This window comes from Bufo bufo, chromosome 2 (assembly GCF_905171765.1).
Source record: "Bufo bufo chromosome 2, aBufBuf1.1, whole genome shotgun sequence".
Classification (NCBI taxonomy): domain Eukaryota; kingdom Metazoa; phylum Chordata; class Amphibia; order Anura; family Bufonidae; genus Bufo; species Bufo bufo.
In genome coordinates this window covers 442264355-442281185 of record NC_053390.1, presented here as the reverse complement: position 1 = coordinate 442281185, position 16831 = coordinate 442264355, and the positions used below count along the sequence as shown (strand labels likewise).

Sequence of the window (16831 nt, the reverse complement as noted above, 5' to 3'; positions counted from 1 at the left end):
TCATTTTGCCTATTGTCGCCATCCTCACCCGATATCTGAAACAGACTTGAGTATATTCATAACAAATACTATTGTTCTCGGTTCATTTACACTTGTGCATCTCCAGGTATTTCCAACATAGTATATCACTGCATTACCATAATATAAAATATGCAAACAGCTTTTACATATACACCCAAGAATTTACACTAGAATAGTTTTGTTCTCAGTAAAACTACAGAACGAGAAGTAACAGAGATACTAGCGTACAAACTTAAACCGGTCCTTCCTATCCAACCATAATTCACTCATCCTACTGGTTGGTGATAATTTGGGGTTTTTACGGTTTGCTGCTGCGTATCTGAGGCAATTTGCTTATATGTGTCAGAACAAGAAGTAACAGAGAAACTACAGAACGATTTCATATAAAAAGCAAACCATTCGTTTGTTTTAGAAGTTACCGGTACCCCTGCCTCTCCTCTGGGTGGGGTCCATCCTGAAACCTGTGGTAGAGATTACAATATTTCCTGTCAAAACTACTAGATGTCAATAAGCTGTCACTTCAGACATGCACAAGGTGACCATCAGATGCCAGGTGAGCAGGGGATGCAATAGTTTTGTAAAGGGAAACGTAATACCTTTTATGACTTTATAGACATATCACATAATAGGCTACAAAACAAGGATTATGGTATTGTAATAGAACTTGTATAGATGTTTGGACCTTTTAAGAGATAAGGCTGTTGACCCCAAAGAAAGGCTTTTGGCTTTATCTGACTGAAAGTAGCCATGCAAAGAAAGATCTGACCCTTATCTGATGCCCATTGTCAGGACACTTATTTCATAAGGGACATAGATACAAATATTTATAAAAAATGTATTTTCCTCTCTATCCAAAATCTTGTTCTTGTGCATTGTGGCTGCACATGTATTTTTTCAGCTGGACTTTTTGATTGTATTGGAGTCTCCGATACAAAGGTGAACTTTTTGTAACATCTCTCTGGGAGAATTCTCCTTGTGGAGACTGCTAACTACTGTAGAGAGTCTTAGGCGCCTTTCACACGATCGAGTATTCCGCACGGGTGCAATGCGTGATGCGAACGTATTGCGCCCGCACGGAATCCGGACCTATTCATTTCAATGAGGCTGTGTACATGTGCATTGGTTTTCACGCATCACTTGTGCATTGCGTGAAAAATCGCAGCATGTTCTATATTCTGCAATTTTCCCCATAGAAGTGAATGGAGCTGCGTGAAAATCGCATCGCATCACGGATGGTTGCTAAGAGATGTTGTTTCTATACATTCAGTTTTTTATCACACGCGTGCAAAACGCATTGCACCCGCGCAATAAAAACTGAACGGAACGCGATCGCAGGCAAAACTGAATGACTTTGCCTTCGAAATCGCACATTTTTCACTCGCAACGCATCCGGACCTAATCTGGACACGCTCGTCTTCAAGGGCTCTTAATCTAGGTCTATACGACGATATTTGTCGCGCGACAATAAGTTGCGCGACAGATAGGGCACAACTACACTGCAATATTTGGTGCGCGGCATTTTGTTGCACTAATGTCGCGCGACAATTTTTATAATGGCAGTCTAAGGTGTCGCACTGCAACATGCGACATGCTGCGACTGCAACGTGACAGTCGCAGAAATATCCATCGTCGTGTAGACAGCAGTGTCGTCATGTAGACCTAGCCTTACAGGCAATGCTCCTTGGGAAAAGATATGCAAATTAGCTCTCCCCCAGAAGAAGACAACTGTGTCCATGAAGTCATCTATAGGTAGCATGAAAATCTATGTTCCAGCTATTAAAGAGCCTTGAAACACCACTAGACGAAATGGAACAGTCCCTGGTACTAATTCCTGCTGATAGACTGGAGGAGAAGCTAACCTAAGTCTGTCACTATATATATGGGAGCACGCTCAGTTTGGGGCACTGTTTATGGGGATAGGCTCCACCTGGAGAACTGCTTATGGGGGTACACTGTGACTAAGATATTGTTTGTGGGGATAGTCTATTCTTGGACACGTTATAGATGTACTCTGGCCACCATGGCCTTTTCTAGACGGTCACTATTTTGCTGCCACTAAATATGGGGTCATTCTGTGCCTCCAACTGTTTATAGGGCACTCTTTGGCTGGCTGGTTTATGGGCACATGCTGGAAATATTTACGGAGGCACTCTAGCTGGTACCATTTACTGAGACACTCTAGAACAGTTAATGGGGGGTACGCTGGCTTTGTTAAAGGGAGACAGTCAGCTGTTGCCAGTATTTGAATGTGGCTTATATGCAAAAAATATTCCTTCCCACTAAAAAGCATAACCCACATAGTGTCAACATAATACCTAACTGCGACCAGAGTGTAATTCGTCACTTACATACTGTGCCCTCATAATGGCATACTGCCAAACGTGCCTACATTGCGCCATAGTGTGCCTACAGTCATACAGTGCCTTAAAGGCAATGTGTCTTCAGGAAATTACCTTTGTTTAAACCATGTTTTTATGTTAAGCATATATTTTTGTAGAATTTTTGGTGACTTTCTTTTTCATTTTCCATGTCACTATCTATATATAAAAACCAGAAATTTGCAAAGTTTTCACACTGACCTCTAGGCCTAAAATATGTTAAAGGGGATGTGTCATCTCAAGCATTGGTGGCATATCACCTCTGAGATCCGCAGCTATCTCTAAAACGGAGGCCGCAAAGGAAAGCAGACCCTGCAAAGGCACCCACCGCTCCATTCACTTCTATGGACCTGGCAGAAATAGCTGATTTCAGCAGTCCCATAGACTTTGCAGGCTCCATTCTAGAGATGGGTGCGGGTCCCAGAGGTAATAATAATAATATCTACTGAAAAGGTACCTGTACAGAACAGGAAATCATGCCCTATTATTAGGCATAGTGGCTAGTGTGAAAATCACAGGATTTTAGACATAAGTTTTAAACATAGATAGTAACGTAAAAATTTGAAAAAAACCTCAGAAAAAATTCTTAAAAACAATTTTTAACATAAAAATGTGATTTAAACAATAGGTCATATTCTGATTCTCTTTAAGGGTCCATTCACACATCCGTAGTGTATTGCGGATCCGCAATACACCCGGACAGCACCCCCATAGAAATGCCTATTCTTGTCCACAATTGCAGACAAGAATAGGACATGTTCTATCTTTTTCCGGAGCCGCGGACCGGAAGATCGGCAGCGCGCTCCAGAAATGGGGATGCGGACAGCACACTGTGTCCCTATAGAGAATGAATGGGTCCGCACCCGTTCCGCACAATTGCGGAATGGATGCGGACCACAATTGCGGACGTGTGAATGGAGCCTAAAACTGCTGTACTTACAGAGGTCTCTGTAGCTGTGGTATGTTGCCCTCTACGTCAGTAGCAGGTAAAACTAGCAGTGACTCACTATGCAAATTAACTCTCCAGAAAGAAGAAGACTGTCTCTTTAATGCCACCTACTATATAGATATATACCTTGTAAGCAAATGACCTATGTAAAGAAACACAAAGGGCTTATACAGAATCAGCCTGTCCACAGCCTCAGTATTAGTTCCCAGCTCTTATCCTATAATCTGTCACTTTTTTAGTTTTCCCCACTGCTATTAAATACAAAGTTAGCTACTAACTTTATTGGTTGGGAATGCTACCTACACTATTGAGAGTTCATTCTGGCCATTAAAGGGGTTATCTCATGACTAATGTAAAAATCAGACATCACATAGTACATGACAATCTATTTCTAACTAGAACCAGTCATGTACCTCACATGGATCCAGAGATCTCCACATTCATTGCTCTGCTGGATTTATATCAAGTTGACAGCTCAGGGGGCGTGTCTTTTCTGCTGTAGCTAAGGGGGCGTGTCTCAGCTCTCCCTATTACAGGACAAGGGGAGTGTCTTTTCTGCTGCAGCTCAGGGGGCGTGTCTCAGCTCTCCCTATTACAGGACAAGGGGAGTGTCTTTTCTGCTGCAGCTCAGGGGGCGTGTCTCAGCTCTCCCTATTACAGGTCAAGGGGAGTGTCTTTTCTGCTGCAGCTAAGGGGGCGTGTCTCAGCTCTCCCTATTTTTATACTCAGCTCTCCCCACATTCATTGCTCTGCTGGATTTATATCAAGTTGACAGCTAAGGGGTGTGTCTCAGCTCTCCCTATTACAGGACAAGGGGAGTGTCTTTTCTGCTATAGCTAAGGGGGCATGTCTCAGCTCTCCCTATTACAGGACAAGGGGAGGGTCTTTTCTGCTGCAGCTCAGGGGGGCGTGTCTCATCTCTCCCTAATACAGGACAAGGGGAGTGTCTTTTCTGCTGCAGCTAAGGGGGCGTGTCTCAGCTCTCCCTATCACAGCTCAGGAGGCAGTTGAAGGAGCATGTGCGGCCTTCTCACTTGGGAAGGATAAAGAAATAAAAAATATAAAAAAAACAGCAGGTGGCGCTATACAGATGCATTTTATTGAATAACTCAGTGGCTATGCTAAATTTATAATGACATGAAATTACAAAAGAATTCAGATCCAGGTGCTGGTTGATACCATCAGAGACATTTATGGAACATCAAATGTATATGACAAAAATGCCAAATAGGTGACGGCAATGTGGTATTAATTTGCTTAATTATATGGATAGGTGACAGTTCTATTTCCAGGACACCTATCCTGAGAATGGGCTCATTCAGTCGGCCATATGTTTTTGCGGTCAGTTCAGCATGTACGCAAAAAAACGGATTGCATTCTGCATTGTTGTGGACCCAGAGACTTCAATGGTGCCACGTCCAAATTTTCACTGACAAGTATAGGACATGTTTTATTTGTTTTGCGTGGCCGTGGGACGGAAGAAAAGATGCAGACAGCACATGCTGCTTGCATCTTTTGGGGCCCCCATAGAAGAAACTTATGCCATCTGAATGAGCCCTAAGAGTTGCATGCGACTCTCTCCATCCCTCATACCTATATATCAGCAGAATGAGGGTCTCCTGACCCATGTGCAACACTCTAGAAAGGAGTAGATGACGTTGTCATGTATGCATGTGGCTAGCTATACACTGCGTGCAGAATTATTAGACAAATGAGTATTTTGACCACATCATCCTCTTTATGCATGTTGTCTTACTCCAAGCTGTATAGGATAGAAAGCCTACTACCAATTAAGCATATTAGGTGATGTGCATCTCTGTAATGAGAAGGGGTGTGGTCTAATGACATCAACACCCTATATTAGGTGTGCATAATTATTAGGCAACTTCCTTTCCTTTGGCAAAATGGGTCAAAAGAAGGACTTGACAGGCTCAGAAAAGTCAAAAATAGTGAGATATCTTGCAGAGGGATGCAGCACTCTTAAAATTGCAAAGCTTCTGAAGCGTGATCATCGAACAATCAAGCGTTTCATTCAAAATAGTCAACAGGGTCGCAAGAAGCGTGTGGAAAAACCAAGGCGCAAAATAACTGCCCATGAACTGAGAAAAGTCAAGCGTGCAGCTGCCAAGATGCCACTTGCCACCAGTTTGGCCATATTTCAGAGCTGCAACCATGTTTTTATGTTAAGCATATATTTTTGTAGAATTTTTGGTGACTTTCTTTTTCATTTTCCATGTCACTATCTATATATAAAAACCAGAAATTTGCAAAGTTTTCACACTGACCTCTAGGCCTAAAATATGTTAAAGGGGATGTGTCATCTCAAGCATTGGTGGCATATCACCTCTGAGATCCGCAGCTATCTCTAAAACGGAGGCCGCAAAGGAAAGCAGACCCTGCAAAGGCACCCACCGCTCCATTCACTTCTATGGACCTGGCAGAAATAGCTGATTTCAGCAGTCCCATAGACTTTGCAGGCTCCATTCTAGAGATGGGTGCGGGTCCCAGAGGTAATAATAATAATATCTACTGAAAAGGTACCTGTACAGAACAGGAAATCATGCCCTATTATTAGGCATAGTGGCTAGTGTGAAAATCACAGGATTTTAGACATTGTTTTAAACATAGATAGTAACGTAAAAATTTGAAAAAAACCTCAGAAAAAATTCTTAAAAACAATTTTTAACATAAAAATGTGATTTAAACAATAGGTCATATTCTGATTCTCTTTAAGGGTCCATTCACACATCCGTAGTGTATTGCGGATCCGCAATACACCCGGACAGCACCCCCATAGAAATGCCTATTCTTGTCCACAATTGCAGACAAGAATAGGACATGTTCTATCTTTTTCCGGAGCCGCGGACCGGAAGATCGGCAGCGCGCTCCAGAAATGGGGATGCGGACAGCACACTGTGTCCCTATAGAGAATGAATGGGTCCGCACCCGTTCCGCACAATTGCGGAATGGATGCGGACCACAATTGCGGACGTGTGAATGGAGCCTAAAACTGCTGTACTTACAGAGGTCTCTGTAGCTGTGGTATGTTGCCCTCTACGTCAGTAGCAGGTAAAACTAGCAGTGACTCACTATGCAAATTAACTCTCCAGAAAGAAGAAGACTGTCTCTTTAATGCCACCTACTATATAGATATATACCTTGTAAGCAAATGACCTATGTAAAGAAACACAAAGGGCTTATACAGAATCAGCCTGTCCACAGCCTCAGTATTAGTTCCCAGCTCTTATCCTATAATCTGTCACTTTTTTAGTTTTCCCCACTGCTATTAAATACAAAGTTAGCTACTAACTTTATTGGTTGGGAATGCTACCTACACTATTGAGAGTTCATTCTGGCCATTAAAGGGGTTATCTCATGACTAATGTAAAAATCAGACATCACATAGTACATGACAATCTATTTCTAACTAGAACCAGTCATGTACCTCACATGGATCCAGAGATCTCCACATTCATTGCTCTGCTGGATTTATATCAAGTTGACAGCTCAGGGGGCGTGTCTTTTCTGCTGTAGCTAAGGGGGCGTGTCTCAGCTCTCCCTATTACAGGACAAGGGGAGTGTCTTTTCTGCTGCAGCTCAGGGGGCGTGTCTCAGCTCTCCCTATTACAGGACAAGGGGAGTGTCTTTTCTGCTGCAGCTAAGGGGGCGTGTCTCAGCTCTCCCTATTACAGGACAAGGGGAGTGTCTTTTCTGCAGCAGCTCAAGGGGCGTGTCTCAGCTCTCCCTATTACAGGTCAAGGGGAGTGTCTTTTCTGCTGCAGCTCAGGGGGCGTGTCTCAGCTCTCCCTATTACAGGACAAGGGGAGTGTATTTTCTGCTGCAGCTAAGGGGGCGTGTCTCAGCTCTCCCTATCACAGGACAAGGGGAGTGTATTTTCCGCTGCAGCTCAGGGGGCGTGTCTCAGCTCTCCCTATTACAGGACAAGGGGAGTGTCTTTTCTGCTGCAGCTAAGGGGTGTGTCTCAGCTCTCCCTATTACAGGACAAGGGGAGTGTCTTTTCTGCTGTAGCTAAGGGGGCATGTCTCAGCTCTCCCTATTACAGGACAAGGGGAGGGTCTTTTCTGCTGCAGCTCAGGGGGGCGTGTCTCATCTCTCCCTAATACAGGACAAGGGGAGTGTCTTTTCTGCTGCAGCTAAGGGGGCGTGTCTCAGCTCTCCCTATCACAGCTCAGGAGGCAGTTGAAGGAGCATGTGCGGCCTTCTCACTTGGGAAGGATAAAGAAATAAAAAATATAAAAAAAACAGCAGGTGGCGCTATACAGATGCATTTTATTGAATAACTCAGTGGCTATGCTAAATTTATAATGACATGAAATTACAAAAGAATTCAGATCCAGGTGCTGGTTGATACCATCAGAGACATTTATGGAACATCAAATGTATATGACAAAAATGCCAAATAGGTGACGGCAATGTGGTATTAATTTGCTTAATTATATGGATAGGTGACAGTTCTATTTCCAGGACACCTATCCTGAGAATGGGCTCATTCAGTCGGCCATATGTTTTTGCGGTCAGTTCAGCATGTACGCAAAAAAACGGATTGCATTCTGCATTGTTGTGGACCCAGAGACTTCAATGGTGCCACGTCCAAATTTTCACTGACAAGTATAGGACATGTTTTATTTGTTTTGCGTGGCCGTGGGACGGAAGAAAAGATGCAGACAGCACATGCTGCTTGCATCTTTTGGGGCCCCCATAGAAGAAACTTATGCCATCTGAATGAGCCCTAAGAGTTGCATGCGACTCTCTCCATCCCTCATACCTATATATCAGCAGAATGAGGGTCTCCTGACCCATGTGCAACACTCTAGAAAGGAGTAGATGACGTTGTCATGTATGCATGTGGCTAGCTATACACTGCGTGCAGAATTATTAGACAAATGAGTATTTTGACCACATCATCCTCTTTATGCATGTTGTCTTACTCCAAGCTGTATAGGATAGAAAGCCTACTACCAATTAAGCATATTAGGTGATGTGCATCTCTGTAATGAGAAGGGGTGTGGTCTAATGACATCAACACCCTATATTAGGTGTGCATAATTATTAGGCAACTTCCTTTCCTTTGGCAAAATGGGTCAAAAGAAGGACTTGACAGGCTCAGAAAAGTCAAAAATAGTGAGATATCTTGCAGAGGGATGCAGCACTCTTAAAATTGCAAAGCTTCTGAAGCGTGATCATCGAACAATCAAGCGTTTCATTCAAAATAGTCAACAGGGTCGCAAGAAGCGTGTGGAAAAACCAAGGCGCAAAATAACTGCCCATGAACTGAGAAAAGTCAAGCGTGCAGCTGCCAAGATGCCACTTGCCACCAGTTTGGCCATATTTCAGAGCTGCAACATCACTGGAGTGCCCAAAAGCACAAGGTGTGCAATACTCAGAGACATGGCCAAGGTAAGAAAGGCTGAAAGACGACCACCACTGAACAAGACACACAAGCTGAAACGTCAAGACTGGGCCAAGAAATATCTCAAGACTGATTTTTCTAAGGTTTTATGGACTGATGAAATGAGAGTGAGTCTTGATGGGCCAGATGGATGGGCCCGTGGCTGGATTGGTAAAGGGCAGAGAGCTCCAGTCCGACTCAGACGCCAGAAAGGTGGAGGTGGAGTACTGGTTTGGGCTGGTATCATCAAAGATTTTGAAAACAGTACACCTCTCTGAACAGTGTCTGGGAGGCTGTGGTTGCTGCTGCACGCAATGTTGATGGTGAACAGATCAAAACACTGACAGAATCCATGGATGGCAGGCTTTTGAGTGTCCTTGCAAAGAAAGGTGGCTATATTGGTCACTGATTTGTTTTTGTTTTGTTTTTGAATGTCAGAAATGTATATTTGTGAATGTTGAGATGTTATATTGGTTTCACTGGTAAAAATAAATAATTGAAATGGGTATATATTTGTTTTTTGTTAAGTTGCCTAATAATTATGCACAGTAATAGTCACCTGCACACACAGATATCCCCCTAAAATAGCTAAAACTAAAAACAAACTAAAAACTACTTCCAAAAATATTCAGCTTTGATATTAATGAGTTTTTTGGGTTCATTGAGACCATGGTTGTTGTTCAATAATAAAATTAATCCTCAAAAATACAACTTGCCTAATAATTCTGCACTCCCTGTACTGTGGTTTATTTCTTAGTTCCTAAAATGTATGCATGGCCACCTCACTACCTCATCTATAGGGTCCATTCACATGTCCGCACTTTGGGTCCGTATCCGTTCCGCAATTATGTAGAACGGGTGCGGACCCATTAATTTTCAATGGGAAAGGAAAAGATGCGGATAGCACACAGTGTGCTGTCCGCATCCGCATTTCCGGTCCATGGCCTGAACTTCCGGTCCGCGGCTTCACAAAAAAATAGAACATGTCCTATTCTTGTCCGCAGCTGCGGACAAGAATAGGCATTTCTATTAGGGTGCCGGCAATTTGCGGATCTGCAAAACACTGCAGACGTGTGAATGGACCCATACACAGAGTTAAATAGAACCCCACCATGCCAATATGAGGGTTTAAGAGATAGCCACACAGTGAACCATTAATACTTGCACATCCCTGCTCCCACGCTGTGGGTTGACCCATCTTACACATTGGGGCATATTGCTAGGATATGTCCCCAATGTCTGATAGGTGCCGGTCCCAAGCACGTTCAGCTATTTTCAGAAGTCCCATAGAAATGAATGGAGGGCGGACTTGCATGCACGTTTTTTTCTCTTTCACTTTACGGGCTCCGTTCTAGACATAGGTGCCCCCAATGTATAAAGTAGGCCAACCCCTCTAAAGGCTAACGATCTTTAAAAAACATATCTGAACTAACATAGCATTATTTTAAAAAAAAATTGCCTGCACACATTCACGGGCAAGTGTGCATGTGTCCTGAATGGGGAGAGGTGAGAAAGTCGCTGCCAAAAGGAATGGTCAGTTAAAATCCAACTGCCCAGTCCTTATCTTATATCTAGCATTAAGAGCAGAGTCAGGATGTGCTCATACACATTAGATGCTATGTTCTTTATACAACGTGCCAATTACAGAAACAAGATAGCTCACTGTGCACTGGCAGCTGCAGAAAAAGTATGGTGAGCTCAGTTACTTCCATTATCCTGGCCAACTCTGTTTTGAACCACAGGCTGCATGTGGCAGTCAGCCAACACCTGGACAGGGTTGAGGGACCTCTATTCTCGAGATATCAGTAGGTGTAAGGTCCAGAGCAGGATGTGCTGAAAATTGTTGGCATGAGAATACCCCTTTAACTCAAAAATTCCATCTACGTAAACTAGACAGTAATAATTTCACTATATAAAACAACAATATGAAATTATAGTAATATCTATAATGAACGTTCAGCCATTTCACAGCTTGGAACAAATCTTGCCATGCTCTGTGAAACTTCACACACTCCACCCTTCCTGTGAGTCTGTCTGAGCAACGCCTAAACCACAAAGAGAACATAGAACTTCAGAGGCACGTGTGAATTTGTTTGAACCAAACGTCTTTTTCTATATAGCATTGTGTGTATCTGTAAAGTCTTTCTAGAACTATGGCAAACAGTGACCCTTAATTGCTGTAAACATGGATGCAGGTTTCATTTGCAAGAACTAACCTTTAGAGCTTGAATTGCTATGTGTATTTATTATTTCTGTACATGACATACAGTGGGATGCAAAAGCTTGGACAACCTTGTTAATCGTCATGATTTTCCTGTATAAATCGTTGATTGTTAAGATAAAAAATGTCAGTTAAATATATCATATAGGAGACATACACAGTAATATTTGAGAAGTGAAATGAAGTTTATTGGATTTACAGAAAGTGTGCTATAATTGTTTAAACAAAATGAGGCAGGTGCATAAATTTGGGCACTGTTGTCATTTTATGGATTCCAAAACCTTTAGAACTAATTATTGGAACTCAAATTGGCTTGGTAAGCTCAGTGACCCCTGACCTACATACACAGGTGAATCCAATTATGAGAAAGAGTATTTAAGGGGGTCAATTGTAAGTTTCCCTCCTCTTTTAATTTTCTCTGAAGAGTAGCAACATGGGGGTCTCAAAACAACTCTCAAATGACCTGAAGACAAAGATTGTTCACCATCATGGTTTAGGGGAAGGATACAGAAAGCTGTCTCAGAGATTTCAGCTGTCTGTTTCCACAGTTAGGAACATATTGAGGAAATGGAAGACCACAGGCTCAGTTCAAGTTAAGGCTCGAAGTGGCAGACCAAGAAATATCTCGGATAGACAGAAGCGACGAATGGTGAGAACAGTCAGAGTCAACCCACAGACCAGCACCAAAGACCTACAACATCATCTTGCTGCAGATGGAGTCACTGTGCATTGTTCAACCATTCGGCGCACTTTACACAAGGAGATGCTGTATGCGAGAGTGATGCAGAGGAAGCCTTTTCTCCGCCCACAGCACAAAAAGTGCCGCTTGAGGTGGGCTAAAGCACATTTGGACAAGCCAGCTTAATTTTGGAATAAGGTGCTGTGGACTGATGAAACTAAAATTGAGTTATTTGGCCATAACAAGGGGCGTTATGCATGGAAGAAGAAGAACACAGCATTCCAAGAAAGACACCTGCTACCTACAGTAAAATATGGTGGTGGTTCCATCATGCTGTGGGGCTGTGTGGCCAGTGCAGGGACTGGGAATCTTGTCAAGGCTGAGGGATGCATGGATTCCACTCAGTATCAGCAGATTCTGGAGACCAATGTCCAGGAATCAGTGACAAAGCTGAAGCTGCGCCGGGGCTGGATCTTTCTACAAGACAACGACCCTAAACAAAATCCACTAAGGCATTTATGCAGAGGAACAAGTACAACGTTCTGGAATGGCCATCTCAGTCCCCAGACCTGAATATAATTGAAAATCTGTGGTGTGACTTAAAGAGAGCTGTCCATGCTCGGAAGCCATCAAACCTGAATGAACTAAAGATGTTTTGTAAAGAGGAATGGTCCAAAATACCTTCAACCAGAATCCAGACTCTCATTGGAACCTACAGGAAGCGTTTAGATGCTGTAATTTCTGCAAAAGGAGGATCTACTAAATATTGATTTCATTTCTTTTTTGTGGAGCCCAAATTTATGCACCTGCCTAATTTTGTTTAAACAATTATAGCACACTTTCTGTAAATCCAATAAACTTCATTTCACTTCTCAAATATCACTGTGTGTGTCTCCTATATGATATATTTAACTGACATTTTTTATCGTAACAACCAACGATTTATACAGGAAAATCATGACGATTAACAAGGTTGCCCAAACTTTCGCATCCCACTGTATATCATATAAAGGGAACCTATTACCTGAACCTGGTTTGGGGCCACTAAACCACCAGCATGTCCTTATGCAGCTTGGGTTTAGGGTCTCCAAAGCTGCTCATAGCAAACCCACCCGTCTCCTTAAAAGAAGGTAAATGAAATTCAAGCAAACCTAGATAAGTGTCCAGGACTCTTCACCAGCAGCATCGGGTGCATGCGCACTGTGATGATGAAACCAGAGGCATTGTACCTTGTTTCATTGTGCATTCAAGCACATGTTTAGTTAAGTAAGGTGCATCGGCCTCAGCTTCATTGGCACAATGCGCATGTGGATCATGCTACTGGAGAAGAGTCCTGGACTCTTTTCTCAGTATGTTTGAATTTAATGGGATGGGTTTGCAACGGGCAAGTTTGGGACCCTAAACCCCAGCTGCATAACCGCATGCTGGTAGTTTAGTGGCCCCAAACCAGTTTGATAGGGAGTCTGTCAGCAACATTTTCATATACAAACCACTAACACTGCTGGGTAGGAGACATGAAATTTAGAACTAAATATAGCAATGTTGCCATAGCGGAAACAAGTAACATGTAATATGAATGCATAAAACTCCATAATAGTGTGAATGTAAAAATATGAATATAAAACATTGCTTGACTTCCAGTTCCGGCGCTGGGATGTAAGGCGGTGGTGTGAGGAGCTCCGCTGCACCCTCTCCCTAGACCTGCAAAAATTCTTGTGTACAGTCATCAGCGATTATAGAAGCTGTGGCTATACGTTCCCCTGTCATCTTGGAGGACATCACATGGAGATATTTTTGCTCCGGAGCAGTGGAAAACCGGCAGTGTAAAGGAAAGGACCGAGGGCGGTGAGAAGAAAATGGCGCCGGGAGATCACACGGCAGCGAGTGAGCCTGTTGCTTAGTCTCAAGATTTATACAGAGATGACAAGACCGAGAAAAATTGGATCCTTGTTAGACTATAAAACGCTGGCTATTGAGGTAGCTAAACATCTTGCCCCGGACATCAAAGACTCCCTCATATCTGTGGTGTTGGCTTCTTTACAAGAAATACGAGCGGAGGTAGACTCACATTCCTCCAGGCGTGGGGAAATAGAGAAAAGAATATTGAGTCTGGAGGATGAGTCGACAGGAGCTTATAATATCATAAAAAAAGCTATCACAGGAAAATTCTACCTTGCGTGAGCGCATGGAAGATATAGAAAATAGATCTCGCAGGATCAACTTGCGGATCCTGGGAGTGCCAAAACACATCAAACCCACTCACTTACAGAAACTATGTGAAGAAGAGATTCCGCAAGCTTTGAGTTTGACTGAGCTCAAAAGAGTAGAAAGAGCACATCGTGTGGGTCCTACCAGGGCTGTAACCACTACACCAGCTCAAGGGTCCAAACCACAAACAAACAAGCCCAGACAGGTTATTGTAAAGTTTTTGGACTATAATCATAAAGAAGAAATCCTGAGAGCATTCCGTAACAGGAAAACTCTCCTGGAGCTAGTATAGTACGGTGTGCTCCACGCTTTATGCCAAAAAGATAAAGTTTCATCTGCAATACCCCACAATATTGAAAATACAAGTGGCGGGAGAAGAGCCGTATATATTCAAATCACCAAGTGAAACAAGGAGCTTTGCAGAGGCCCAGTGATAGATGGCTGAGAAGGCATCGGATAAAGATAGCGCTGTGCCCAAGAAGTACTCGCCACAAAGACGACGTCACGGAGACACAGACAGATCTTCATTAGCCGGACGAATTGATACCTCCTCAGCACAGATAGGAGTGGAATGGAGAAAAAGTCCAGGAAAAGGACTACAAGCCTTGGACAACAGTTCCTCTCCCAAGACACAACGGGAGCAGAGACCGAATCGTTATGCGTCATTGGCGGTGGACTGCACAAAGCACCAGGTCCTGATGGCTTGACAGAGGAGTTTTATAAACTACTAAAGGACCAAATAGATAGCATTTTAACAGCAATATTTAATTCTGCGCTAGGAGAGGGGGGTCCTCCTCAATCATCTTCTCTGGCTTATATTAAGCTATTGCTAAAACCTGGCAAAGATAGCATGCATCCGGGATCTTATAGGCCCATTTCCTTGATAAATGTGGACTAAAAAATACCATCAAACATTGTGGAAATGAGACTGGGTACCTTTATGTCGACTCTAATAAGCCCTGTACAGGTGGGTTTTACCCAAGGCAGAGCAGCCGTCAAGATACCTCCAAACATCTGGAATTTTTAGTGGCATTAAAGTGGGCAATCAGGAAGTCCGAATAGCTCTCTTTGCAGACGATATTATCCTTTTCCTAGATAATCCGACAAAACACATCCCTAAAATATTTGATACACTGTCCGAGTTTGGTCTGTATTCGGGATATAAGGCAAATCTGTCAAAATGTGAATTTTTGGATTTAGGGGGAAACACCGGTAAAAGTACCATATTGCGTAGGAATTGTGGTATCACATCAAGTACTTAGGAATAAAGATAGATTGCTTTCCTGCTTCTTATATAATTTGAACTACAAACCCATACTAGAGAGAATATTCTCAGACTTGAGAATATGGGCCCAACTCCCATTAAATTTGATGGAAAGATGTCACTTAGTTAAGTTGTCATGTTTTGCTAGACTTCTACAGTATATCCACTACAGACAATTTCAGTGTTGCAAAAGCATAAGGATATAACAACACTAAACTCACATTTTGTGACATTCCTACGGTCTGGAAAGAGGCCTAGGATAGTGCTAGATAAACTTATAATTCTAAATTAGAGGGGGGTGTAAACTTTACGAACGTCAGTGGATATAATGTAGCTTGTTTATTGAGACATATACTGGATTGGAGGAGAGGAACTAGTCATTATTAAAAATTTAACACTAGAAAAAAGTATGGGGTCCCCATGGGACTTAATGGCGTTGGTGTATTCTCGGATCTCCCTACAACGCCTGTGCATGCTCCTGATGAGGTGGCAGACGGTCTCCTGAGGGATCTCCTCCCAGACCTGGACTAAAGCATCTGCCAACTCCTGGACAGTCTGTGGTGCAACGTGACGTTGGTGGATAGAGCGAGACATGATGTCCCAGATGTGCTCAATTGGATTCAGGTCTGGGGAACGGGCGGGCCAGTCCATAGCATCAATGCCTTTGTCTTGCAGGAACTGCTGACACACTCTAGCCACATGAGGTCTAGCATTGTCTTGCATTAGGAGGAACCCAGGGCCAACCGCACCAGCATATGGTCTCACAAGGGGTCTGAGGATCTCATCTCGGTACCTAATGGCAGTCAGGATACCTCTGGTGAGCACATGGAGGGCTGTGCGGCCCTCCTAAGAAATGCCACCCCACACCATTACTGACCCAATGCCAAACTGGTCATGCTGGAGGATGTTGCAGGCAGCAGAACGTTCTCCACGGCGTCTCCTGACACTGTCACTTCTGTCACATGTGCTCAGTGTGAACCTGCTTTCCTCTGTGAAGAGCACAGGGCACCAGTGGCGAATTTCCCAATCTTGGTGTTCTCTGGCAAATGCCAAACGTCCTGCACGGTGTTGGGCTGTAAGCACAACCCCCACCTGTGGACTTCGGGCCCTCATATCACCCTCATGGAGTCTGTTTCTGACCGTTTGAGCAGACACATGCACATTTGTGGCCTGCTGGAGGTCATTTTGCAGGGCTCTGGCAGTGCTCCTCCTGTTCCTCCTTGCACAAAGGCGGAGGTAGCGGTCCTGCTGCTGGGTTGTTGCCCTCCTACGGCCTCCTCCACGTCTCCTGATGTACTCATCTGTCTCCTGGTAGCGCCTCCATGCTCCGGACACTACGCTGACAGACACAGCAAACCTTCTTGCCACAGCTCGCATTGATGTGCCATCCTGGATAAGCTGCACTACCTGAGCCACTTGTGTGGGTTGTAGACTCCGTCTCATGCTACCACTAGAGTGAAAGCACCGCCAGCATTCAAAAGTGACCAAAACATCAGCCAGGAAGCATAGGAACTGAGAAGTGGTCTGTGGTCACCACCTGCAGAACCACTCCTTTATTGGGGGTGTCTTGCTAATTGCCTATAATTTCCACCTGTTGTCTATCCCATTTGCACAACAGCATGTGAAATTGATTGTCACTCAGTGTTGCTTCCTAAGTGGACAGTTTGATTTCACAGATGTGTGATTGACTTGGAGTTACAT

The 16831-nt window shown here is 43.6% G+C and overlaps 1 protein-coding gene across 1 annotated transcript in view; it reads left to right on the top strand.

The window, feature by feature from the left end:
* The first annotated feature begins 443 nt into the window (after window positions 1-443).
* The window catches only part of S1PR4 (sphingosine-1-phosphate receptor 4), a 36989-nt gene continuing 20601 nt past the window's right edge, over window positions 444-16831 (top strand). The window contains exon 1 of the mRNA XM_040417494.1: window positions 444-574. The gene's annotated coding sequence lies outside the window, so the exon portion shown is untranslated. The remainder of the gene's footprint in view (window positions 575-16831) is intronic.